Genomic DNA, 26424 nt, shown 5'->3' on the forward strand with positions numbered 1-26424 from the left:
GCAGATATGACACCACAAAGTTAAATCGGGAGAAAAACAACGACCAGCGCGCCTGTCTAGGATTCAGACGCCTGGCCGACTCAAGATAAATTAGATTCTTGTGGTCAGTGAGGACCACCACCTGGTGTCTAGCACCCTCAAGCCAATGACGCCACTCCTCAAACGCCCACTTCATGGCCAGAAGTTCCCGATTTCCCACATCATAATTTCGCTCAGCGGGCGAAAACTTTCGGGAGAAAAACGCACATGGTCTCATTACTGAGCAGTCAGGATCTTTCTGCGACAAAACTGCACCTGCTCCGATCTCCGAAGCATCCACCTCAACCTGGAACGGAAGTAACACATCAGGTTGGCGCAACACAGGAGCGGAAGAAAAGCGGCGCTTAAGCTCTTGAAAGGCCTCCACAGCCGCAGAGGACCAATTAGCAACATCAGCACCCTTTTTGGTCAAATCAGTCAAAGGTTTAGCAATGGCAGAAAAACCCGCTATAAATCGGCGATAGAAATTAGCAAAACCCAAGAACTTTTGCAGACTCTTCAAAGAAGTAGGTTGCATCCAATCACAAATAGCCTGGACCTTGACAGGGTCCATCTCCATAGATGAAGGGGAAAAAATATATCCCAAAAAGGAAATTCTCTGAACTCCAAAACTACACTTTGAGCCCTTTACAAAAAGAGAATTAGCTCGCAAAACCTGAAAAACTCTCCTGACCTGTTGAACGTGAGATTCCCAGTCCTCCGAAAAAACAAGAATATCATCCAAATACACAATCATAAACTTATCCAGATATTCACGGAAAATATCGTGCATAAAGGACTGAAAAACGGAAGGGGCATTTGCGAGACCGAAAGGCATTACCAAATACTCAAAATGGCCTTCAGGCGTATTAAATGCGGTCTTCCACTCATCCCCCTGCTTAATCCGCACCAAATTATACGCACCACGTAGATCGATCTTAGTGAACCACTTAGCCCCCTTTATACGAGCAAACAGATCAGTCAGTAAAGGTAACGGGTACTGGTATTTAACTGTAATCTTATTCAAAAGTCGATAGTCGATACAAGGTCTCAATGAACCATCCTTTTTACCTACAAAGAAAAATCCTGCCCCTAGTGGAGACAACGAGGGGCGAATATGACCCTTTTCCAAGGATTCTCTGATATACTCCCGCATAGCAGTATGTTCAGGTACAGACAAATTAAACAAGCGACCCTTAGGAAACTTACTACCGGGGATCAATTCAATAGCGCAGTCACACTCTCTGTGGGGAGGGAGAGAATCAACTTTAGGCTCTTGAAAGACATCATAAAAATCTGACAGAAATGCTGGGATCTCAGAGGGAGTAGATGAAGAAATAGGAACCAAAGGTGCATCCCCATGAATACCCCGACATCCCCAGCTCAACACAGACATAGATTTCCAGTCCAAGACGGGATTATGAATCTGTAACCATGGTAATCCAAGCACTAAGACATCATGTAGGTTATATAATACAAGGAAACGAATAATCTCCTGATGGTCTGGGGTGAGACGCATAGTCACTTGTGTCCAATATTGTGGTTTATTGCTAGCCAAAGGTGTAGAATCAATACCCTTCAGGGGAATAGAAACTTCCAACGGCTCCAAATCAAACCCACAACGCTTGGCAAAGGACCAATCCATGAGACTCAGAGCGGCGCCAGAATCCACATAAGCATTCACAGTCACAGATGATAAGGTACAAATCAATGTCACGGACAAAAGAAATTTTGACTGCAAGGTACCTGTAGAAAAAGATTTATCAACCTTTTTATCAACCTTATTTATACGTTTAGAGCATGCTGATATAACATGAGCTGGATCTCCACAGTAGAAGCACAATCCATTTTTGCGCCTGTAATTTTGACGTTCGCCTCTAGACAAAACACGATCGCATTGCATATGCTCCAATGCCTTTTCAGAGGTCACCGCCAAATGGTGCACAGGTCTTTGCTCAGAAGACACCGCCATATGGTGCACAGGTTTTTGCTCAGAAGATACCGCCATATGGTGCACAGATTCTTCCTCAGAAGACCCCGCCATATGGTGCACAGATTTGCGCTCCCGCAAACGCCGATCAATCTGGATAGCCAATTTCATGGCATCATTCAGACCTGTAGGCACAGGGAACCCCACCATGACATCCTTCACGGCATCAGAGAGACCTTCTCTGAAATTAGCTGCTAAAGCGCACTCATTCCATTTAGTAAGCACCGACCATTTACGGAATTTCTGGCAGTATATCTCAGCTTCATCTTGCCCTTGGGAAAGAGCTATCAAGGCTTTCTCAGCCAAAATCTCCAAATTAGGTTCTTCATAAAGCAACCCCAAAGCCTGAAAAAACGCATCTACATTTAACAACGCAGGATCCCCTGGCGATAATGCAAATGCCCAACTTTGTGGGTCGCCGCGCAGTAGAGAGATAACAATTTTAACTTGTTGAGTCTGATCACCAGCAGAGTGAGATCTCAGAGACAAAAACAATTTGCAATTTTCTCTGAAGCTCAAAAACCGGGATCTGTCTCCGGTAAAGTATTCAGGCAGAGGAATCTTAGGTTCAGACATTGGAGCACGTATAACAAAATCTTGTAGGTTCTGTACTTTTGTCGCAAGGTTATTCAAACCCGCAACTAAACTCTGTGGATCCATGTTTCAAATGGGTGTAACCCAAGCATTCAGAGGTTAAGAGGAGAGGAGAAAAAAAAAAGGCTGAAGACTGCAGTTTAAGCAAGGAATACAAATGATCAAACTAAGGTGCACTTTCAAACACAGAAAAAAAAAAAAACCTTTTCTTCTCCTTCCTACTTTAGTGCATATTTTAACACATAGATTTTTTATAGGCCGGCCAAACTGTTATGGTTACCCCAATGACCATGGGAAAAAAATACAAAACGGACTAGCTCTCGGGTGATGGAAACTAAGGTCGACCGTGACCTGAACCTGACCCAACACTTACAGTAGCCGGGGGATGTACCTACGATGCCCTAGACACCACGCGCCAGCCGGAGATCTAACTACCCCTATAAGAGGAATATACAGGCCTGCCTTACCTCCAGTGAGGAACCCCAAAAGATGATAGTAGGCCCCCACAGATATTGACGGTGAGTTCAGAGGAAATGACATACGTAGGATGAACAGCAGATTTAGCACAGTGAGGTCCGCTTACTAGATAGCAGAAGGACAGGAAAGAGTTACTTCACGGTCGACCTAAAAATCACTATTCAAAAACACCATCCAGAAATTACTTTAAACTCCAGTGACAACTCATGCCACTGGAGTAGTAATTTTCTGTCCACAAGAGCTTCCAGCACTGAAGAGTCACATTGCAGATAGCTGGACAAAAATAGCAAAACAAGAAACAAAATTCAACTTAGCTGAACTGGAACTTGAGGCAGGTGAATGCAACAGAATGCTACTAGCACATTGTTGGCCGGCATGTGACTAACAGCCAAGCAGCCTAAAATAGGAAACTCCCCAAGAGGGTGGCGACAGGTAATCAGAGATGGAGGAAGGCACATAAGAGACACTACCATAACAGACCACCGGGGGAGCCCACAAACCGAATTCACAACACTCACGTATCCTCAAAAAGGACCCACGCATTACTAAAATGATGAGCGATGACGATTACTGGTTGGCCTGCATCCTTGACCCTCGCTATAAAGGCAAATTGCAAAATATTATGCCACATGAGAACCTCGAACAAATCTTAGCAACCAAACAAGCTACTCTTGTAGACCGTTTGATTCAGGCATTCCCAGCACACAGCGCCGGTGATGGTTCTCACACAAGCTGCAGGGGGCTACATGGCAGAGGTGATAGGGGTGCACGGATCAGAAGTGGCGTTGGACAGAGGGGTTTTCTGACCAGGTTGTGGAATGATTTCGCAATGACCGCAGACAGGACAGGTACTGCAGCATCTATTCAAAGTGACAGGAGACAACATTTGTCCAGTATGGTTACTAACTATTTTTCTTCCCTTATTGATGTTCTCCCTCAACCGTCATTCCCATTTGATTACTGGGCATCAAAATTAGACACCTGGCCTGAATTGGCAGAATATGCGTTGCAGAAGCTTGCTTGCCCAGCAGCTAGTGTGCTATCAGAAAGAGTATTCAGTGCTGCTGGTTCAATATTAACCGAAAAAAGGACTCATCTGGCTACCCAAAATGTGGATGATCTCACCTTCATTAAAATGAACCACTCCTGGATTTCAAATTATTTTGCCCCACCTTTCCCGGCTGACACCTAGCTTTCCTATAAAAAGGTCTTGCTTGTGGACTGGTCTTACTGAGTGTTCCAATCTGTTAATTTGCAGCAGCTGTTTGTCCAGCATACGACATGTTTACACCTCCCCCAATGGGAAAAATCCCCCCACGGGGCCGTTGTCTCGCCACTTGGCGCAAGCACCCGTTACAGTGCTGATTGTCTGAAGAGGCGGGTGTGCCCGCTTTTGGTCGACGGCATTGCCACTGGGTCCCTCATAGTACAATGTAGTGTCTCTGGCGGTGGGGGTGCGCACCCAACATCAGACACGCCGTTGTAACATGAGGGGCCCTGGGGCGGTACCGCTGGCCACAAGAGAGTTCCCCCCCCCAGCTCAAACTGTGCTGTACCACGTGCAAAATTATCTCGCACAGCTCCACCAATGTGTAGTCTATGCACTGACATCATTCAATGCCTGGCACTGACAAACAATACCAATTTGTTTGCATCTATGATGCTAGTTAAAGTAGTCTGGGTCAGTGTCCTATATTGACACCAGTAAATACTAATTTACTGCCAAATTACTTTGTCATAAACTCTGCAGATGAGCCCACCCCTGTACCTAAGCATGCCACCCTTTTTTTACTTATAGTTGTTTTGCGAGACATTAACATCTATTAGTTTTTTTGGAGTACTAACTGTGTCAGACACTCCTTGCAATACTCCTCCACTGACCACAATGCTGCCTGCCCGTGTATCCATGTAACCGATATAAAACTGCCATGAGCCTATTGTTTGTTATTTTAGGCCTTTGATAGCCTGTCTGTGGCCCCTACTTGCAATACTCCTCCACTGACCACAATGCTGCCTGGAGTGCCTGCCTGTGTATCCATGTAACCGATGTAAAACTGCCATGACTGCCTACTGTTTGTTATTTTAGGCCTTTGTGAGCCTGTCTGCAGCCCCTACTTGCAATACTCCTCCACTGACCACAATGCTGCCTGCCCGTGTATCCATGTAACCGATATAAAACTGCCATGAGCCTATTGTTTGTTATTTTAGGCCTTTGATAGCCTGTCTGCCGTCCCTACTTGCATTACTCCTCCACTGACCACAATGCTGGCTGCCCGTGTATCCATGTAACCGATATAAAACTGCCATGAGCCTATTGTTTGTTATTTTAGGCCTTTGATAGCCTGTCTGCCGTCCCTACTTGCATTACTCCTCCACTGACCACAATGCTGCCTGCCTGTGTATCCATGTAACCGATGTAAAACTGCCATGACTGCCTACTGTTTGTTATTTTAGGCCTTTGTGAGACTGTCTGCGGCCCCTACTTGCAATACTCCTCCACTGACCACAATGCTGCCTGCCCGTGTATCCATGTAACCGATATAAAACTGCCATGACTGCCTACTGTTTGTTATTTTAGGCCTTTGTGAGCCTGTCTGCGGCCCCTACTTGCAATACTCCTCCACTGACCACAATGCTGCCTGCCCGTGTATCCATGTAACCGATATAAAACTGCCATGAGCCTATTGTTTGTTATTTTAGGCCTTTGATAGCCTGTCTGCCGTCCCTACTTGCATTACTCCTCCACTGACCACAATGCTGCCTGCCCGTGTATCCATGTAACCGATATAAAACTGCCATGACTGCCTACTGTTTGTTATTTTAGGCCTTTGTGAGCCGGTCTGCGGCCCCTACTTGCAATACTCCTCCACTGACCACAATGCTGCCTGCCCATGTATCCATGTAACTGATATAAAACTGCCATGAGCCTATTGTTTGTTATTTTAGGCCTTTGATAGCCTGTCTGCGGCCCCTACTTGCAATACTCCTCCACTGACCACACCAATGCTGCCCGTGTACCCCTGGAACCTATTTAAAAGTTCATAGAGCCTAGTTATATATTTTATTTACTATTAATAAGGCCATGATGGACTACGCTGTACCACGCTACAAGCTAACCAGTCGACACTTCTTTTGCGAGAAAAGCCATCCCAACCCTCCACCAGCATGTAGAAGACCGCATTGTCCATGCACTCTGGCAATCTGTGAGTACAAAGGTGCACCTGACAACAGACGCATGGACCTGTAGGCATGGCCACGGAAGATTACGTGTCCATTACGGCGCAATGGGTTAATGTGTTGGATGCATGGTCCACAGGGGACAGCCTACTAAGTCTGTCTGCAGTCCCTAATTCAAATTGTCCTCCACTGTCTAAATCGGAGCTTCCACCTTCTGGCTTTCGGCCTATAGTATCAGATATTAAACTGCATTTGGCCTTCAACTTTGGTTACGGCCTACTAACGGTGTCTGCCCCTGCCTGGTGTTTGCCCTCAACTGAATAAAGCTGAGCTTCAACCTTCTGGCTCTCATTAAGTGCTGTTATTTTAAAAATTGGTGGTTAGGGCCTACTAACGGTGTCTGCCCCTCCCTGGTGTTTTTCCTCAACTGAATAAAGCTGAGCTTCAACCTTCTGGCTTTCGGCCTATAGTATCAGATATGTAACTGCATTTGGCCTTCAACTTTGGTTACGGCCTACTAACGGTGTCTGCCCCTCCCTGGTGTTTGCCCTCAACTGAATAAAGCTGAGCTTCAACCTTCTGGCTTTCGACCTATAGTATCAGATATTAAACTGCATTTGGCCTTCAACTTTGGTTACGGCCTACTAACGGTGTCTGCCCCTGCCTGGTGTTTTTCCTCAACTGAATAAAGCTGAGCTTCAACCTTCTGGCTCTCATTAAGTGCTGTTATTTTAAAAATTGGTGGTTAGGGCCTACTAACGGTGTCTGCCCCTCCCTGGTGTTTGCCCTCAACTGAATAAAGCTGAGCTTCAACTGTTGTGTATCTGCTTTTTGGGCTCCCCTGGTGGTTGCTGGTGGTACTGGTGACTTGTTTGCACTTTGCTTCTTCTGTTCACCTGCTTCCATCAGTGTTTGGGAGTTTCCTATTTAGCCTTGCTCTCCAGTCATTTCCTTGCCGGTCATCATTGTAACCAGAGCCTTCGGTTGCATGTTCCTGCTACTAGTCTGCTGATCAGCTAAGTGGACTTTGTCCTTTTGTTTTGTACCTTTTGTCCAGTTTGCAGTTTTTGTAATTCTCTGTAGCTGGAAGCTCTTGCGGGCTGAAATTGCCACTCCTGTGTCATGAGTTGACACAGGAGTCTTAAAGTAATTTCAGGATGGCTTTTGAAAGGGTTTTCAGTTGACCGTGAAGTCCTCTTTTGTATCCTTCTGCTATCTAGTAAGTGGACCTCTCTTTGCTAAATCTACTTTCATACTGTGTATGTCTTTTCCTCTTAATTCACCGTTATTACATGTGGGGGGCTGCTATCATCTTTTGGGGTATTTCCCTAGAGGTAAGCCAGGTCTGTTTCTTCCTCTACCAGGCGTAGTTAGTCCTCCGGCTGGCGCGTGGCATATAGGAAGCCGTAGGTATGCTCCCTGGCTACTGTTAGTTGTGTGGTAGATTTAGCTCACGGTCAACTCGAGTTTCCATCACCCGAGAGCTCGTTCGTTACTTATGTGTTTTTTACGTTCCCTTGCCATTGGGAACCATGACAGGATGACCGGCCTACAAAGTGTTAATTGTTTGGGCTGAAGCAGGAGAAAAAGAAGTGTTGAAGGGAAATTTTTTTTTTTTCTTTCCCTCAGAGTTTTGCTGCCTAGCCCTTAATTGCTGTCTAGCTGCTTCTTACCTCCTCTTAACCCTTGAATGGCTCTGACCTTAGCTGTTTAACATGGATGTCCAGAGTTTGGCTGCAGGTTTAAATAATCTTGCTACGAAGGTTCAAAATTTACAAGATTTTGTTATACATGCTCCTATTTCTGAAACTTAAATCCCTACACCAGAGGTGTTTTCCGGAGATAGATCTCGGTTTTTGAATTTCAAATATAATTGTAAATTATTCCTTTCTCTCAGACCTCACTCCTCAGGAGATCCTGTCCAGCAGGTTAAGATTGTAATCTCTTTGCTGCGAGGTGACCCTCAAAATTGGGCATTTTCATTGGCACCAGGGGATCCTGCGTTGCTCAATGTGGATGCGTTTTTCCTGGCTTTAGGGTTGCTTTATGAGGAACCTAATTTGGAGATTCAAGCTGAAAAAGCTTTGATAGCCCTATCTCAAGGGCAAGATGAAGCGGAGATATACTGCCAAAAATTTCGTAGGTGTTCTGTGCTTACTCAGTGGAATGAGTGCGCCTTAGCGGCAAATTTCAGAGAGGGCCTTTCTGATGCCGTTAAAGATGTTATGGTCGGGTTCCCTGCGCCTACAGGTCTGAATGAGTCCATGACAATGGCAATTCAGATTGATCGGCGTTTGCGGGAGCGCAAACCCGTGCACCATTTGGCGGTATCTTCTGAAGAGACGCCAGAGAAAATGCAATGTGACAGAGTTATGTCCAGAAGCGAGCGGCAGAATTATAGGCGTAAAAATGGGTTATGCTTCTATTGTGGTGATTCTGCTCATGTTATATCGGCATGCTCTAAGCGTACTAGGAAGGTTGACAAGTCCATTTCAATTGGCACTTTACAGTCCAAATTTATTTTGTCTGTAACCTTGATTTGTTCATTATCAGTTATTACCGTGGATGCCTATGTGGACTCGGGCGCCGCTCTGAGTCTTATGGACTGGTCCTTTGCCAGGCGCTGTGGGTTTGATTTAGAGCCTCTGGAAGTCCCTATACCTCTGAAGGGTATTGATTCTACACCTTTGGCTTGTAATAAACCACAGTTCTGGACGCAAGTGACTATGCGTATGACTCCAGACCATCAGGAGGTGATTCGCTTCCTTGTGTTGTACAATTTACATGATGTTTTGGTGCTTGGATTACCATGGTTACAGTCTCATAACCCAGTCCTTGACTGGAAGGCTATGTCTGTGTTAAGCTGGGGATGTCGGGGGGCTCATGGGGACACTCCTATGGTGTCCATTTCGTCATCTATTCCATCTGAGATTCCGGCATTTTTGTCTGATTATCGTGATATTTTTGAAGAGCCTAAGATTGGTTCACTCCCTCCTCACAGGGATTGTGATTGCGCCATAGATCTGATTCCTGGCAGTAAATTTCCAAAGGGTCGTTTGTTTAACCTATCTGTACCTGAACATGCTGCTATGCGCGAGTATATTAAAGAGTCCCTGGAAAAGGGACATATTCGTCCTTCTTCATCACCTTTAGGAGCCGTTTTTTTCTTTGTCTCTAAAAAGGATGGCTCTCTGAGGCCTTGTATTGATTATCGTCTCCTGAATAAAATTACAGTCAAATATCAGTATCCGTTGCCTTTGCTGACTGATTTGTTTGCTCGCATAAGGGGGGCTAAGTGGTTCTCTAAGATTGATCTTCGTGGGGCGTATAATTTGGTGCGAATTAAGCAGGGGGATGAGTGGAAGACCGCATTTAATACGCCTGAGGGCCATTTTGAGTATTTGGTAATGCCTTTCGGCCTTTCTAATGCACCTTCTGTCTTTCAGTCCTTAATGCATGATATTTTCCGGGAATATTTGGATAAATTTATGATTGTGTACTTGGATGATATTTTGATTTTTTTCTGATGACTGGGAGTCTCATGTTCAGCAGGTCAGGAGGGTTTTTCAGGTTTTGCGGGAGAATTCTTTGTGTGTAAAGGGTTCAAAGTGTGTTTTTGCGGTTCAAAAAATTTCATTTTTGGGGTATATTTTTTCCCCTTCTTCTATTGAGATGGACCCTGTCAAGGTTCGGGCTATTTACGACTGTACGCAGCCTACGTCTCTGAAGAGTCTCCAGAAATTCTTGGGCTTTGCTAATTTTTATCGTCGATTTATAGCTGGTTTTTCTGGCGTTGCTAAACCTCTGACGGATTTGACTAAAAAGGGTGCTGATGTTGCCAATTGGTCCCCTGCTGCCGTGGAGGCCTTTCGGGAGCTTAAGCGCCACTTTTTGTCTGCCCCTGTGTTGCGCCAGCCTGATGTTTCTCTTCCCTTTCAGGTTGAGGTCGATGCTTCCGAGATCGGAGCGGGGGCGGTTTTGTCGCAGAAAAGTTCCGACTGCTCAGTGATGAGACCTTGTGCGTTCTTTTCGCGAAAATTTTCGGCCGCCGAGCGAAACTATGATGTTGGTAATCGGGAGCTTTTGGCCATGAAGTGGGCATTTGAGGAGTGGCGTCATTGGCTTGAGGGTGCCAGACATCAGGTGGTAGTTTTGACTGATCACAAGAATTTAATTTATTTGGAGTCTGCCAGGCGCCTGAATCCTAGACAGGCACGTTGGTCGTTGTTCTTTTCCCGGTTTAATTTTGTGGTCTCGTACTTACCGGGTTCTAGGAATGTGAAAGCAGATGCTCTTTCTAGGAGTTTTGAGCCTGACTCTCCTGGGAATTCTGAACCTGCTGGTGTCCTTAAGGATGGAGTGGTTTTGTCTGCTGTCTCTCCAGATTTGCGACGTGCTTTGCAAGAATTTCAGGCGGATAGACCTGATCGTTGTCTGTCTGGTAGACTGTTTGTTCCTGACGAGTGGACCACTAGAGTCATCTCGGAAGTTCATTCTTCTACTCTGGCAGGTCATCCGGGAATTTTTGGCACCAGAGATTTGGTGGCTAGATCCTTCTGGTGGCCTTCCCTGTCTCGAGATGTGCGTGTTTTTGTGCAGTCTTGCGATGTGTGTGCTCGGGCCAAGCCTTGTTGTTCTAGGGCTAGTGGGTTGTTGTTGCCCTTGCCTATTCCGAAGAGGCCTTGGACGCACATCTCTATGGACTTTCTCGGATCTCCCTGTTTCTCAGAAGATGTCTGTCATCTGGGTGGTGTGTGACCGTTTTTCTAAAATGGTTCATTTGGTGCCATTGCCTAAGTTGCCTTCCTCATCTGAGTTGGTCCCTCTGTTTTTTCAAAATGTGGTTCGCTTGCATGGTATTCCGGAAAACATCGTTTCTGACAGGGGTACCCAGTTCGTGTCTAGATTTTGGCGGGCAGTCTGTGCCAGGTTGGGCATTGATTTGTCCTTTTCGTCTGCATTCCATCCTCAGACCAATGGCCAGACTATGCGAACTAATCAAACTTTGGAGACTTATTTGAGGTGTTTTGTGTCTGCGGATCAGGATGACTGGGTTGCCTTTCTGCCGTTGGCGGAGTTTGCTCTTAATAATCGGGCTAGTTCTGCCACTTTGGTTTCTCCTTTCTTTTGCAATTCAGGGTTTCATCCGTGTTTTTCATCTGGTCAGGTTGAATCTTCGGATTGTCCTGGAGTGGATGCGGTGGTGGATCGGTTGCATCGGATTTGGGGACAAGTGGTGGATAATTTGGAATTGTCCCAGGAGAGGACTCAGCAGTTTGCTAACCGTCGTCGTCGTGTTGGTCCCCACCTTCGCGTTGGGGACTTGGTGTGGTTGTCTTCCCGTTTTGTCCCTATGAGGGTTTCTTCTCCCAAATTTAAGCCTCGGTTCATCGGTCCTTATAGGATTTTGGAGATTCTTAACCCTGTTTCCTTTTGTTTGGACCTCCCGGCATCTTTCGCTATCCATAATGTGTTCCATCGGTCGTTGTTGCGGAGATATGAGGTACCGGTGGTTCCTTCTACTGAACCTCCTGCTCCTGTGCTGGTGGAGGGTGAATTGGAGTACGTCGTGGAGAAGATCTTGGACTCCCGTATTTCCAGACGGAGACTTCAATATCTGGTTAAATGGAAAGGCTATGGTCAGGAAGATAATTCTTGGGTAACTGCCTCTGATGTTCATGCCTCGGATTTGGTTCGTGCCTTTCATAGGGCTCATCCAGATCGCCCTGGCGGTTCTTGTGAGGGTTCGGTGCCCCCTCCTTAAGGGGAGGGTACTGTTGTGTATCCGCTTTTTGGGCTCCCCTGGTGGTTGCTGGTGGTACAGGTGACTTGTTTGCACTTTGCTTCTTCTGTTCACCTGCTTCCATCAGTGTTTGGGAGTTTCCTATTTAGCCTTGCTCTCCAGTCATTTCCTTGCCAGTCATCATTGTAACCAGAGCCTTCGGTTGCATGTTCCTGCTACTAGTCTGCTGATCAGCTAAGTGGACTTTGTCCTTTTGTTTTGTACCTTTTGTCCAGTTTGCAGTTTTTGTAATTCTCTGTAGCTGGAAGCTCTTGCGGGCTGAAATTGCCACTCCTGTGTCATGAGTTGACACAGGAGTCTTAAAGTAATTTCAGGATGGCTTTTGAAAGGGTTTTCAGTTGACCGTGAAGTCCTCTTTTGTATCCTTCTGCTATCTAGTAAGTGGACCTCTCTTTGCTAAATCTACTTTCATACTGTGTATGTCTTTTCCTCTTAATTCACCGTTATTACATGTGGGGGGCTGCTATCATCTTTTGGGGTATTTCCCTAGAGGTAAGCCAGGTCTGTTTCTTCCTCTACCAGGCGTAGTTAGTCCTCCGGCTGGCGCGTGGCATATAGGAAGCCGTAGGTATGCTCCCTGGCTACTGTTAGTTGTGTGGTAGATTTAGCTCACGGTCAACTCGAGTTTCCATCACCCGAGAGCTCGTTCGTTACTTATGTGTTTTTTACGTTCCCTTGCCAATGGGAACCATGACATTCAACCTTCTGGCTCTCATTAAGTGCTGTTATTTTAAAAATTGGTGGTTAGGGCCTACTAACGGTGTCTGCCCCTCCCTGGTGTTTTTTCTCAACTGAATAAAGCTGAGCTTCAACCTTCTGGCTTTCGGCCTATAGTATCAGATATGAAACTGCATTTGGCCTTCAACTTTGGTTACGGCCTACTAATGGTGTCTGCCCCTGCCTGGTGTTTTTCCTCAACTGAATAAAGCTGTGCTTCAACCTTCTGGCTCTCATTAAGTGCTGTTATTTTACAAATTGGTGGTTAGGGCCTACTAACGGTGTCTGCCCCTCCCTGGTGTTTGCCCTCAACTGAATAAAGCTGAGCTTCAACCTTCTGGCTCTCATTAAGTGCTGTTATTTTAAAAATTGGTGGTTAGGGCCTACTAACGGTGTCTGCCCCTCCCTGGTGTTTGCCCTCAACTGAATAAAGCTGAGCTTCAACCTTCTGGCTTTTGGCCTATAGTATCAGATATGTAACTGCATTTGGCCTTCAACTTTGGTTACGGCCTACTAACGGTGTCTGCCTCTCCCTGGTGTTTGCCCTCAACTGAATAAAGCTGAGCTTCAACCTTCTGGCTTTCGACCTATAGTATCAGATATTAAACTGCATTTGGCCTTCAACTTTGGTTACGGCCTACTAACGGTGTCTGCCCCTGCCTGGTGTTTTTCCTCAACTGAATAAAGCTGAGCTTCAACCTTCTGGCTCTCATTAAGTGCTGTTATTTTAAAAATTGGTGGTTAGGGCCTACTAACGGTGTCTGCCCCTCCCTGGTGTTTGCCCTCAACTGAATAAAGCTGAGCTTCAACCTTCTGGCTCTCATTAAGTGCTGTTATTTTAAAAATTGGTGGTTAGGGCCTACTAACGGTGTCTGCCCCTCCCTGGTGTTTTTCCTCAACTGAATAAAGCTGAGCTTCAACCTTCTGGCTTTCGGCCTATAGTATCAGATATGAAACTGCATTTGGCCTTCAACTTTGGTTACGGCCTACTAGCAGTGTCTGCCCCTCCCTGGTGTTTGCCCTCAACTGAATAAAGCTGAGCTTCAACCTTCTGGCTTTCGGCCTATAGTATCAGATATTAAACTGCATTTGGCCTACTAGTGTGGTTGGGCCCTTAAAACAGTGTCTGCTGCTCCTGGGTTTGCTACTCCACTGAACAAAGCAATGCCGCCTGTTTAGTCCTGTCCTGTTACCAATTTTGAACTGCATTTAGCCTACTTTATTCTTTGGCCCTATATCTGTTTCCTCCTCATCCTGCCCATTGCCCAGCCACTGCTAGATGAGTCTGCTGGTACATTGACCTAGACCACTACATTCCCCTTGCACTCTACACAGCCAGAATCTGACCCTGCTGAAAGTAAGGTTCCCCTTCCCGCATGTTATACCACCTTACACAGGGACAAAGAGGAAGGTGCAGATGAAAGTGCAGGTTCCTTCATCAGGTGGGGGGGGCATACTCGTTGGCGACGTCACTGGCACAGGGCCCCTCAGAGTACGCAAAAGTGTCGCTGCTGGTGGGAGGCGCCCCCGCCGTGCAAACACACTGCTGTACTTTGAGGGGCCCTGTGCCAGTGCCAATGCGAACAAGTGTGCCCCCCTGCTTGCTCATGATCACAGCACTTGCAACGTTGAAATACTTTCCTCTCCCTGCTCCACCTCCGTGACATAGTCCACGATTCCTGGGCCCACTAAAACCTTGAACCAGCCCTACCCCCCACAAATTTGCCAAATGACCCCCAAGTTCCATTGAACAACTATTATTATAAAGTTAATTAAGATTGACAAGCTTCAGAAACAAGAAAGGATGTTTTTGGCATTAAAATGGGCACTGTAGGTGTTTTCCTGGCCTCCACTCACTGCCGACTATGCTTCCCCATTGACTTGCATTGGGTTTCGTGTTTCGGTCGATCCCCGACTTTTAGCGATAATCGGCCGACTGCACTCGACTCGACTCTGGACAAAGTCGGGTTTCACAAAACCCGACTCGATCTTAAAAAAATGAAAGTCGCTCAACCCTAGTCCTGACAATAAGACCCCTTCTGATCAGTAAGTAAAATACCATTATGTTTAATGTTGGGGGATCTCCTTTAGGATGGAGTCACAGACAACGTATAAAAAATCGGTCCATTTTACACTGACAAGAATTGCAGAAATGTTCCCTGAACAGTGATCCATATGTCATCCATGTGCAATGAGAGGAATGCAATTTGCTCGCATGTTAGCATCCGTGTGACATCGTATGACATCCGTATGGTGAGATTTTCTCTCCGGCTTGCAAAATGGACATATAATGGATCCATGGGCTCAAATATTCGTGAAAACATATATATATATATATATATATATATATATATATATATATATATATATATATATGTCAGTGACACACATACCTCTCTGTGTTCATCATCTCATTAAATACATTTACAGTTGACCAGCTATAAGGGAACCTGTCACCCCCAAAATTGAAGATGAGCTAAGCCCACCAGCATCAGGGGCTTATCTACAGTGTAAAGACTGGCGGAACGCACCGAGTTAATATAGATGTTATAATTGGTGCGTTCTCAGCCTGGGGTCCACCGTGCAGGAGAGAACCTGCTGCTAGAAGATGGCGGCACTATTTGGTGGTATAAGTGAACTCAGTTACTTCACTGAGTCCTGCAAAGAACAGGCTGTGCCCGGTTAGCGTCTCAGAGGAACACAGCTAACTGCTGAGCTGATGGCAGTCAGTGGTCACGCACACAGAGAAGCACACAAACACTCCTCTCTGGTGGAACCGGAATTCTAGTGGCTATTAGCCAGCCTTTAATACATTCATACAAACTCCTCACCGAAGCTGCCGGTATTCTAGGGGCTTATTTCAGCCAAACCCTATCCACATACAGAGACCTGTGGAAGTGCTATTGTAGGCGCGAAACAGCTGTCGTCACATCCTGCTCACCTCCTTCTCTGCTTCACCACCCCGGGCTACGAACATGACGACTGTGTTTTATATGCTGCAATAAAGGAATTGAACCACACTTGGACTGGTGAGTGTTGCCGCATTTTCCTGTATTTCTTCTGATGAGTGCTTCTCTTATTCATGCGGGTACCTCTACCTGGATATCAGGCTCCTGTGTGACACGCTTTGGATAGACCGCAGTTGGTCTCGGATCTTGGGGCAGCTGTGCGGCTTTACTTTTTTCTACTATGGACGTAGAACATGGCAGTGCAGCCATATGAACCTTTTATAGCTGCAGCAGCTTCAGGACCTTCCAAGAGGACCAATGAGAGCTGCAGCAGTACCTGAGCATGTGACCCCTGACCTCCATTGAGAGGCCTTACCTTGGGCATGCTTAGAAGGGAAAAAGCAGGACTTAGTCCCAGAGATGTCTGCATGCCGCTGACCAGTACTGGCTACAATGGCTGAGCCTGGGAAGGCAGCAGAAACCATCTGCACAGTATCAGGCTGAGCCAGACGCTGGGACCGACGTCTCTGCTGAGCAGGCTCCACTGCGGCTGGAGAAGAATGGGAAATCGCAGTGGAGATGGCTCGAGATTCCCCCTGTGCAGAGGCGGGAACTCGACCCCTAACATACAGCATTCTGTAATGCTGTAGATAAGCCCCCGATGTATCCTGACAGATGAGAAAAAGAGGTTAGATTATACTCACCCAGGGGCGGTCCCGCTGTGGTCCAGTCTGATGGGCATTGAGGTCCGGGGCCTCCTATCTTCTTACGATGACGTCCTCTTCTTGCATTTACGCTGCGGCTCCAGCGCAGGCGCACTTTGCCCTTTTGAGGCACCGGGAAAGTTCAGAGAGGCCCGGCACCTGCGCTCTGCAGTACTTTGCTCTTCCCTCAACAGTGCAGGCAAAGTACGCCTGCGCCGGATCCACAGCGTGAAGACAAGAACAGGACGTGATCCTATGAAGAAGGGAGGCCCCGAACCACAACGCCCATCGTATCGGACTGCCCATCCAGGTGAGAATAATCTAACCTCTTTTTCTCATCTTTCACGATACATTGGGGGCTTATCTATAGCATTCCAGAATGCTGTAGATAAGCCCCTGATGTTGGTGGGCTTAAGGCCCCATCACACTTAGCGATGCTAAAGCGATCCCGACAATGATACGACCTGTCAGGGATCGTTGCTGCGTCGCTATGTGGTCGCTGGTGAGATGTCAAACAGTGAGATCTTCCCAACAACGCAGCAGCGATGCGGCGACCTGTAGTGACCTGTACAACAATGTTGTTGGTCATTGTAACCCTGTCACATGGCAGCTAATATGACGATTCAGACCTCGATGAGGGACGTCCTGTGTGACGTTGTAGTCAACGAGGTCGTTGGTAAGGTGTCAAACACAGCGATGTGTGCTACCCAGCGGGACCTCAACGATCAAAAAAAGGTCCAGGCCATTCCAACACGACCAGCGATCTCACAGCAGGGGCCTGGTCGCTGCTACGTGTCAAACATAGCGAGATCGCTACTGAGGTCGCTGTTGCGTCACAAAACTTGTGACTCAGCAGTGATCTCGCTAGCGACCTCGCTTAGTGTGACGGGGGCTTTAGCTCATCTTCGATTTTGGGGGTGACAGGTTCCCTTTAATTTTCCTGAAATTGCCTGCGTCCCGACAACCAATGTGCGAACATTTTGCACGGGCCATCTAGTATTATAAAATTCTGTGAAGCACTTATGAGTTCAAGGTACTCACCACATCTCTAGATAAGTTCCTTGAGGGCTGTAGTTTCAAAAATGGGGTCTCTTTTGGGGGATTTTCACTGTTTAGGCACATCAGGGCCTCTGCAAACACAGAATGGCATCCTCTATCTATTCCAGACAATTTTGCATTTCAAAAGACACTCATTCAAAACACTTGGATCTGGGTGTTTATTACTCCCAACTTCCTGTTGGGAGTTGTGGGTGTTATTTTCTATTTGCACTTCCCTGTTGAGGCTTGGAGCTGCATCAGTCAGCTAGCGTCCTCTTTGGAGTTTGAAGGACGATGGTGTTTCTCTCTTAGTCTCCTCAAGCTAAGTCTTCCCTTGTTTTGTGTATCCAGCTGTCTGTAGTGTTAGTGGGGTTTGATGTCATGATCTCAATGGCAAGAGATCATAGCATCAGCATATATAGGAACTAGCTCTTGGAAGATGGAAACTGAGCTGACCATGAACTAAACCTAACGCACAACTAGCAGTGGCCGGGTAGCATGCCTACGTTGATTCTAGATGCCCAGCACCAGCCGGAGGACTAAATAAAGCTAGCAGAGGAAAATATTAGTCCTAGCTCACCTCTAGAGAAATACCCCGAAAGGAGACAGAGGCCCCCCACATGTATTGGCGGTGAATCAAGATGAAATAACAAACGTAGTATGAAAATAGGTTTAGCAAATTTGAGGTCCACTTACTACATAGCAGAAGACAGAAAGGACACTTTCATGGTCAGCTAAAAACCCTATCAAAACACCATCCAGAAATTACTTTAAAACTCTGGCATTAACTCATAACACCAGAGTGGCAATTCTTGTTCACAAGAGCTTTCCAGACACAGTAACGAAACTACAGCTGTGAACTGGAACAAAAATGCAAAAACAAACATGGACAAGAGTCCAACTTATCTAGTAGTTGTCTAGGAGCAGGAACAAGCACAGAGAGGCTTCTGATAACATTGTTGACCGGCAAGCAACTAACAGAGCAGCAAGGTTATATAGCGACTCCCACATCTTGATGGGAACAGGTGAACAGAGAAGATGAAGACACCAGTTCAATTCCACCAGTAGCCACCGGGGGAGCCCAGAATCCAAATTCACAACAGTACCCCCCCCTCAAGGAGGGGGCACCGAACCCTCACCCGAACCACCAGGGCGATCAGGATGGGCCCTATGAAAGGCACGAACCAGATCAGAGGCATGAACATCAGATGCATTCACCCAAGAATTATCCTCCTGGCCGTATCCCTTCCACTTGACCAGATACTGGAGTCTCCGTCTGGAAACACGAGAGTCTAAGATTTTCTCCACAACGTACTCCAACTCACCCTCAACCAACACCGGAGCAGGAGGCTCAACGGAAGGCACAACCGGTACCTCATACCTGCGCAATAATGACCGATGAAAAACGTTATGAATAGAAAAGGATGCAGGGAGGTCCAAACGGAAGGAAACAGGGTTAAGAATCTCCAATATCTTATACGGGCCGATGAACCGAGGCTTAAACTTAGGAGAAGAGACCCTCATAGGGACAAAACGAGAAGACAACCACACCAAGTCCCCAACATGAAGACGAGGACCAACACGACGACGGCGGTTAGCAAAAAGCTGAGTCTTCTCCTGGGACAACCTCAAATTGTCCACCACCTGCCCCCAGATCTGATGCAATCTCTCCACCACAGCATCCACTCCAGGACAATCCGAAGATTCCACATGACCAGAGGAAAATCGAGGATGAAACCCCGAATTACAGAAAAACGGGGACACCAAAGTGGCAGAGCTGGCCCGATTATTGAGAGCGAACTCCGCCAATGGCAAAAAAGCAACCCAATCATCCTGGTCAGCAGACACAAAACACCTCAGATATGTCTCCAGGGTCTGATTAATCCGCTCAGTCTGGCCATTCGTCTGAGGATGGAAAGCGGACGAAAAAGATAAATCTATGCCCATCCTAGCACAGAATGCCCGCCAAAATCTAGACACAAATTGGGTCCCTCTGTCAGAAACGATATTCTCAGGAATACCATGCAAACGAACAACATTTTGAAAAAACAGAGGAACCAACTCGGAAGAAGAAGGCAACTTGGGCAGAGGAACCAAATGGACCATCTTAGAGAAACGGTCACACACCACCCAGATGACAGACATCTTCTGAGAAACAGGCAGATCTGAAATAAAATCCATCGAGATGTGCGTCCAAGGCCTCTTAGGAATAGGCAAGGGCAACAACAATCCACTAGCCCGAGAACAACAAGGCTTGGCCCGAGCACAAACGTCACAAGACTGCACAAAGCCTCGCACATCTCGTGACAGGGAAGGCCACCAGAAGGACCTTGCCACCAAATCCCTGGTACCAAAAATGCCAGGATGACCTGCCAACGCAGAAGAATGAACCTCAGAGATGACTCTACTGGTCCAATCATCAGGAACAAACAGTTTATCAGGTGGGCAACGATCAGGTCTATCCGCCTGAAACTCCTGCAAGGCCCGCCGCAGATCTGGAGAAACGGCTGACAATACCACTCCATCCTTAAGGATACCTGTGGGCTCAGAGTTACCAGGCGAGTCAGGCTCAAAACTCCTAGAAAGGGCATCCACCTTAACATTCTTAGAACCCGGTAGGTATGACACCACAAAATTAAACCGAGAGAAAAATAATGACCAGCGCGCCTGTCTAGGATTCAGGCGCCTGGCAGTCTCAAGATAAACCAAATTTTTGTGGTCAGTCAATACCACCACCTGATGTCTGGCCCCCTCAAGCCAATGGCGCCACTCCTCAAAAGCCCACTTCATGGCCAAAAGCTCCCGATTCCCAACATCATAATTCCGCTCAGCGGGCGAAAATTTACGGGAAAAGAAGGCACAAGGCCTCATCACGGAGCAGTCAGAACTTTTCTGCGACAACACTGCCCCAGCTCCGATCTCAGAAGCGTCGACCTCAACCTGAAAAGGTAGAGCAACATCAGGCTGACGCAACACAGGGGCAGAGGAAAAACGGCGCTTAAGCTCCCGAAAGGCCTCCACAGCATCAGGGGACCAATCAGCAACATCAGCACCCTTCTTAGTCAAATCGGTCAATGGCTTAGCAATATCCGAAAAACCAGCAATAAATCGACGATAAAAGTTAGCAAAGCCCAAAAATTTCTGAAGACTCTTAAGAGAAGAGGGCTGCGTCCAATCACAAATAGCTTGAACCTTGACAGGATCCATTTCAATGGAAGAGGGGGAAAAAATATATCCCAAAAAGGAAATCCTCTGTACCCCAAAAACACACTTAGAACCCTTCACACACAAAGAATTAGACCGCAAAACCTGAAAAACCCTCCTGACTTGCTGGACATGAGAGTCCCAGTCATCCGAAAAAATCAGAATATCATCCAGATACACAATCATAAATTTATCCAAATAATCGCGAAAAATATCATGCATAAAGGACTGGAAAACTGACGGAGCATTTGAAAGACCAAAAGGCATCACTAAATACTCAAAGTGGCCCTCGGGCGTATTAAATGCGGTTTTCCACTCATCCCCCTGCCTGATTCGCACCAAATTATACGCCCCACGAAGGTCAATCTTAGAGAACCACTTGGCCCCCTTTATGCGAGCAAACAAATCAGTCAGCAACGGCAATGGGTATTGATATTTAACAGTGATTTTATTCAAAAGCCGATAATCAATACATGGTCTCAAAGAGCCGTCTTTTTTTGACACGAAGAAAAAACCGGCTCCTAAGGGAGATGACGATGGACGAATATGTCCCTTTTCCAAGGACTCCTTTATATATTCACGCATAGCAGCATGTTCAGGCACAGACAGATTAAATAAACGACCCTTTGGGTATTTACTACCCGGGATTAAATCTATGGCACAATCGCACTCTCGGTGCGGAGGTAACGAATCAAGCTTGGATTCTTCAAAGACGTCACAATAGTCAGACAGGAACTCAGGAATTTCAGAGGGAATAGATGATGAAATGGAAACCACAGGTACATCCCCATGAGCCCCCTTACATCCCCAGCTCAACACAGACATAGCTTTCCAGTCGAGGACTGGGTTGTGAGATTGCAGCCAAGGCAATCCTAGCACCAAATCATCATGTAGATTATACAGCACCAGAAAGCGAATAATCTCCTGGTGATCCGGATTAATACGCATAGTTACTTGTGTCCAGTATTGTGGTTTATTATTAGCCAATGGGGTGGAGTCAATCCCCTTCAGAGGAATAGGAGTCTCCAAAGGCTCTAAATCATACCCACAGCGTTTGGCAAAGGACCAATCCATAAGACTCAAAGCGGCGCCAGAGTCGACATAGGCGTCCGTGGTAATAGATGACAAAGAGCAAATCAGGGTCACAGATAGAATAAACTTAGACGGTAAGGTGCAAATGGAAACAGATTTACCAAGCTTTTTAGTACGCTTAGAGCATGCTGATATAACATGAGTAGAATCACCACAATAGAAACACAACCCATTTTTCCGTCTAAAATTCTGCCGCTCGCTTCGGGACAGAATTCTATCACACTGCATACTCTCTGGCGATTTCTCAGTGGACACCGCCAGATGGTGCACTGGTTTGCGCTCCCGCAAACGCCTATCGATCTGAATAGCCATTGTCATGGACTCATTCAGACCCGCAGGCACAGGGAACCCCACCATAACATCCTTAATGGCATCAGAGAGACCCTCTCTGAAAGTCGCCGCCAGGGCGCACTCATTCCACTGAGTAAGCACAGACCATTTACGGAATCTTTGGCAGTAAATTTCCGCTTCATCTTGCCCCTGAGATAGGGACATCAAAGTTTTTTCTGCCTGAAGCTCCAAATGAGGTTCGTCATAAAGCAACCCCAAGGCCAGAAAAAACGCATCCACATTGAGCAACGCAGGATCCCCTGGTGTCAATGAAAAAGCCCAGTCTTGAGGGTCGCCCCGGAGCAAGGAAATCACAATCCTGACCTGCTGTGCAGGATCTCCGGCAGAGCGAGATTTCAGGGACAAAAATAATTTGCAATTATTTCGAAAATTCTGAAACCCAGATCTATTCCCCGAGAAAAATTCCGGCAAAGGAATTCTCGGCTCAGATACAGGTGCATGACAAACAAAATCTTGCAAATTTTGTACCTTCGTGGCGAGATTATTCAAACCTGCAGTTACACTCTGAAGATCCATTGCAAACAGGTGAACACAGAGCCATTCAAAGGAGAGAAAAAAAAAATAAAAATTTCAGCAGACTACTTATTTCTCTCCTTTCTCAGCCAAGGATTTTAACCCTTTAGCTGGCCGGTCAAACTGTCATGATCTCAATGGCAAGAGATCATAGCATCAGCATATATAGGAACTAGCTCTTGGAAGATGGAAACTGAGCTGACCATGAACTAAACCTAACGCACAACTAGCAGTGGCCGGGTAGCATGCCTACGTTGATTCTAGATGCCCAGCACCAGCCGGAGGACTAAATAAAGCTAGCAGAGGAAAATATTAGTCCTAGCTCACCTCTAGAGAAATACCCCGAAAGGAGACAGAGGCCCCCCACATGTATTGGCGGTGAATCAAGATGAAATAACAAACGTAGTATGAAAATAGGTTTAGCAAATTTGAGGTCCACTTACTACATAGCAGAAGACAGAAAGGACACTTTCATGGTCAGCTAAAAACCCTATCAAAACACCATCCAGAAATTACTTTAAAACTCTGGCATTAACTCATAACACCAGAGTGGCAATTCCTGTTCACAAGAGCTTTCCAGACACAGTAACGAAACTACAGCTGTGAACTGGAACAAAAATGCAAAAACAAACATGGACAAGAGTCCAACTTATCTAGTAGTTGTCTAGGAGCAGGAACAAGCACAGAGAGGCTTCTGATAACATTGTTGACCGGCAAGCAACTAACAGAGCAGCAAGGTTATATAGCGACTCCCACATCTTGATGGGAACAGGTGAACAGAGAAGATGAAGACACCAGTTCAATTCCACCAGTAGCCACCGGGGGAGCCCAGAATCCAAATTCACAACAGTTTGACCAGCGTGCACCCCTTCCTGTTGTGGATTCTGTTTGTGGGCTCCCTCTGGTGGTTACTGCTGGTACTGGGTGACTTTGGTGGGTTGCGGCCTTTGGTTTCCACCTGTCCATCAGAGGCTGGGTGTTTCCTATTTTACCTGGCCTTTCTGTCATTCCCTTGCCGGCTATCAATGTATTCAGATGTGCTCTGTTTGGTTCCTGCCTACCTGCTCCCAGATCTTTCAGGATAAGCTAAGTGCTGATTTTCAGTTGTTTGGTTTTTTGTCCAGCTTGCTTATTATGTCTCTATGCTAGCTGGTAGCTCTAGTGGACTGAGGTTCTCCCCATGTGCCATGAGTTGGCACATGGGTTCTTGTAATCTCAGGATGGTTTTTTGATTAGGGTTTTTTGCTGACCGCTCAGACCCCTTTTGTATCGTTCTGCTTTCTAGTTTACAGCGGGCCTCAATTTGCTGAACCTATATATATCATCTCTATGTGTGTGCCTTCCTCTCATTTCACCGTCAATACATGTGGGGGGCAACTATACCTTTTGGGGTTCATTCCTCTGGAGGCAAGTGAGGTCTTATTTTCTCTGCAGTACTAGTTAGCTCTTAGGCTGGTGCGTGGCATCTAGAACCAACGTAGGCACGCTCCCTGGCTATCTCTAGTTGCGTTTGTCAGGCGTAGGGCAGCGGTCAGTCCAGGTTCCATCACCCTAGAGCTCGTCCGATATTTTGTATTACTTTGCTTGTCCCTTGCTATCCCTAGCCATTGGGATTCATGACAGTATAGCCGGCCCACAAAGTGTTAATTGTTTGGGCTGAAGCAGGAGAAAAAGAAGTGTTTAAGGGAAATTTTTTTTTTTTTTTTTTTCCTTCAGAGTTTTGCTGCCTAGCCCTTAATTGCTGTCTAGCTGCTTCTTACCTCCTCTTAACCCTTGAATGGCTCTGATATTAGCTGTTTAACATGGATGTACAGAGTTTGGCTTCCAGCCTGAGTAATCTCGCGGCAAAAGTTCAAAACATACAGGATTTTGTTGTTCACACTCCCATGTCTGAACCTAGAATTCCTATTCCAGAGTTCTTTTCTGGAGATAGATCTACCTTCCTGAATTTCAGGAACAATTGTAAATTGTTTCTTTCTTTAAAATCTCGCTCCTCTGGAGACCCTGCTCAACAGGTCAAGATTGTAATATCTTTCCTGCGGGGCGACCCTCAGAATTGGGCATTTGCATTGGCACCAGGGGATCCTGCATTGCTCAATGTGGATGCGTTTTTTCTGGCATTGGGATTGCTCTATGAGGAACCCAACCTGGAGATTCAGGCTGAAAAGGCTTTATTAGCCCTCTCTCAGGGGTATGATGAAGCGGAAATATATTGTCAAAAATTTCGGAAATGGTCGGTGCTTACTCAGTGGAATGAGTGCGCCCTGGCTGCTAACTTCAGAAATGGTCTTTCCGAGGCCATTAAGGATATTATGGTGGGGTTCCCTACGCCTACAGGTCTGAATGAGTCGATGGCTATGGCCATTCAGATTGATCGGCGTTTACGGGAGCGCAAACCCGTGCACCAGTTGGCGGTGTCTTCTGAACAGGCACCTGAGACTATGCAATGTGATAGAATTCAGTCCAGAAGTGAACGGCAAAATTATAGGCGGAAAAATGGATTGTGTTTTTATTGTGGTGATTCAGCTCATGTTATATCAGCATGCTCTAAACGCACAAAAAGGGTTGATAAATCTTTTGCCATTGGTACTCTGCAGCCTAAGTTCATTTTGTCTGTGACTCTGATTTTTTCACTGTCTTCCATTTCCGTCGATGCCTATGTGGATTCAGGCGCTGCCCTGAGTCTTATGGATTGGTCATTTGCTAAACGCTGCGGTTTTAGTCTGGAGCCTCTGGAAGTTCCTATCCCTCTGAAGGGAATTGACTCTACACCATTGGCTATGAATAAGCCGCAGTATTGGACACAAGTGACCATGCGCATGACTCCCGTTCATCAGGAGGTGATTCGCTTCCTTGTACTGTATAATTTACATGATGTACTAGTGCTTGGTCTGCCATGGTTACAAACTCATAATCCTGTCCTGGACTGGAAAACAATGTCTGTGTTAAGCTGGGGATGTCAGGGGGTTCATGATTATGCACCTCCGATTTCAATCGCTTCATCTACTCCTTCTGAGATCCCTGCGTTTTTGTCTGACTATAGGGATGTTTTTGAGGAGCCTAAGCTCAATTCGCTCCCTCCTCATAGAGATTGTGACTGTGCTATAGAATTGATTCCTGGCAGTAAGTTCCCTAAGGGTCGTTTATTTAATCTGTCACTGCCAGAGCATACTGCTATGCGGAATTATATTAAGGAGTCCTTGGAAAAGGGACATATTCGTCCATCCTTGTCCCCTCTGGGAGCAGGTTTATTTTTCGTGGCAAAAAAAGATGGTTCCCTGAGGCCTTGTATAGATTATCGCCTTCTGAATAAGATTACAGTCAAATATCAGTATCCACTGCCATTATTGACTGATTTGTTTGCTCGCATTAAGGGGGCTAGGTGGTTCACTAAGATAGATCTTCGTGGTGCGTATAATCTGGTGCGGATAAAACAGGGTGACGAGTGGAAAACCGCATTTAATACGCCTGAGGGCCATTTTGAGTATTTGGTAATGCCTTTTGGACTCTCCAATGCTCCGTCAGTCTTTCAGTCCTTTATGCACAATATTTTCCGTGAATATCTGGATAAGTTTATGATTGTGTATTTGGATGATATTTTGGTGTTTTCTGATGACTGGGAGTCTCATGTTTTACAGGTCAGGAAGGTGTTTCAGGTTCTGTGGGCCAATTCTCTGTTTGTGAAGGGCTCAAAGTGTCTCTTCGGAGTCCAGAAGATTTCTTTTTTGGGGTACATTTTTTCTCCTTCTACTATTGAGATGGATCCCGTCAAGGTTCAGGCGATTTGTGACTGGACAC

This window comes from Ranitomeya variabilis, chromosome 6 (assembly GCF_051348905.1).
Source record: "Ranitomeya variabilis isolate aRanVar5 chromosome 6, aRanVar5.hap1, whole genome shotgun sequence".
Taxonomy (NCBI): domain Eukaryota; kingdom Metazoa; phylum Chordata; class Amphibia; order Anura; family Dendrobatidae; genus Ranitomeya; species Ranitomeya variabilis.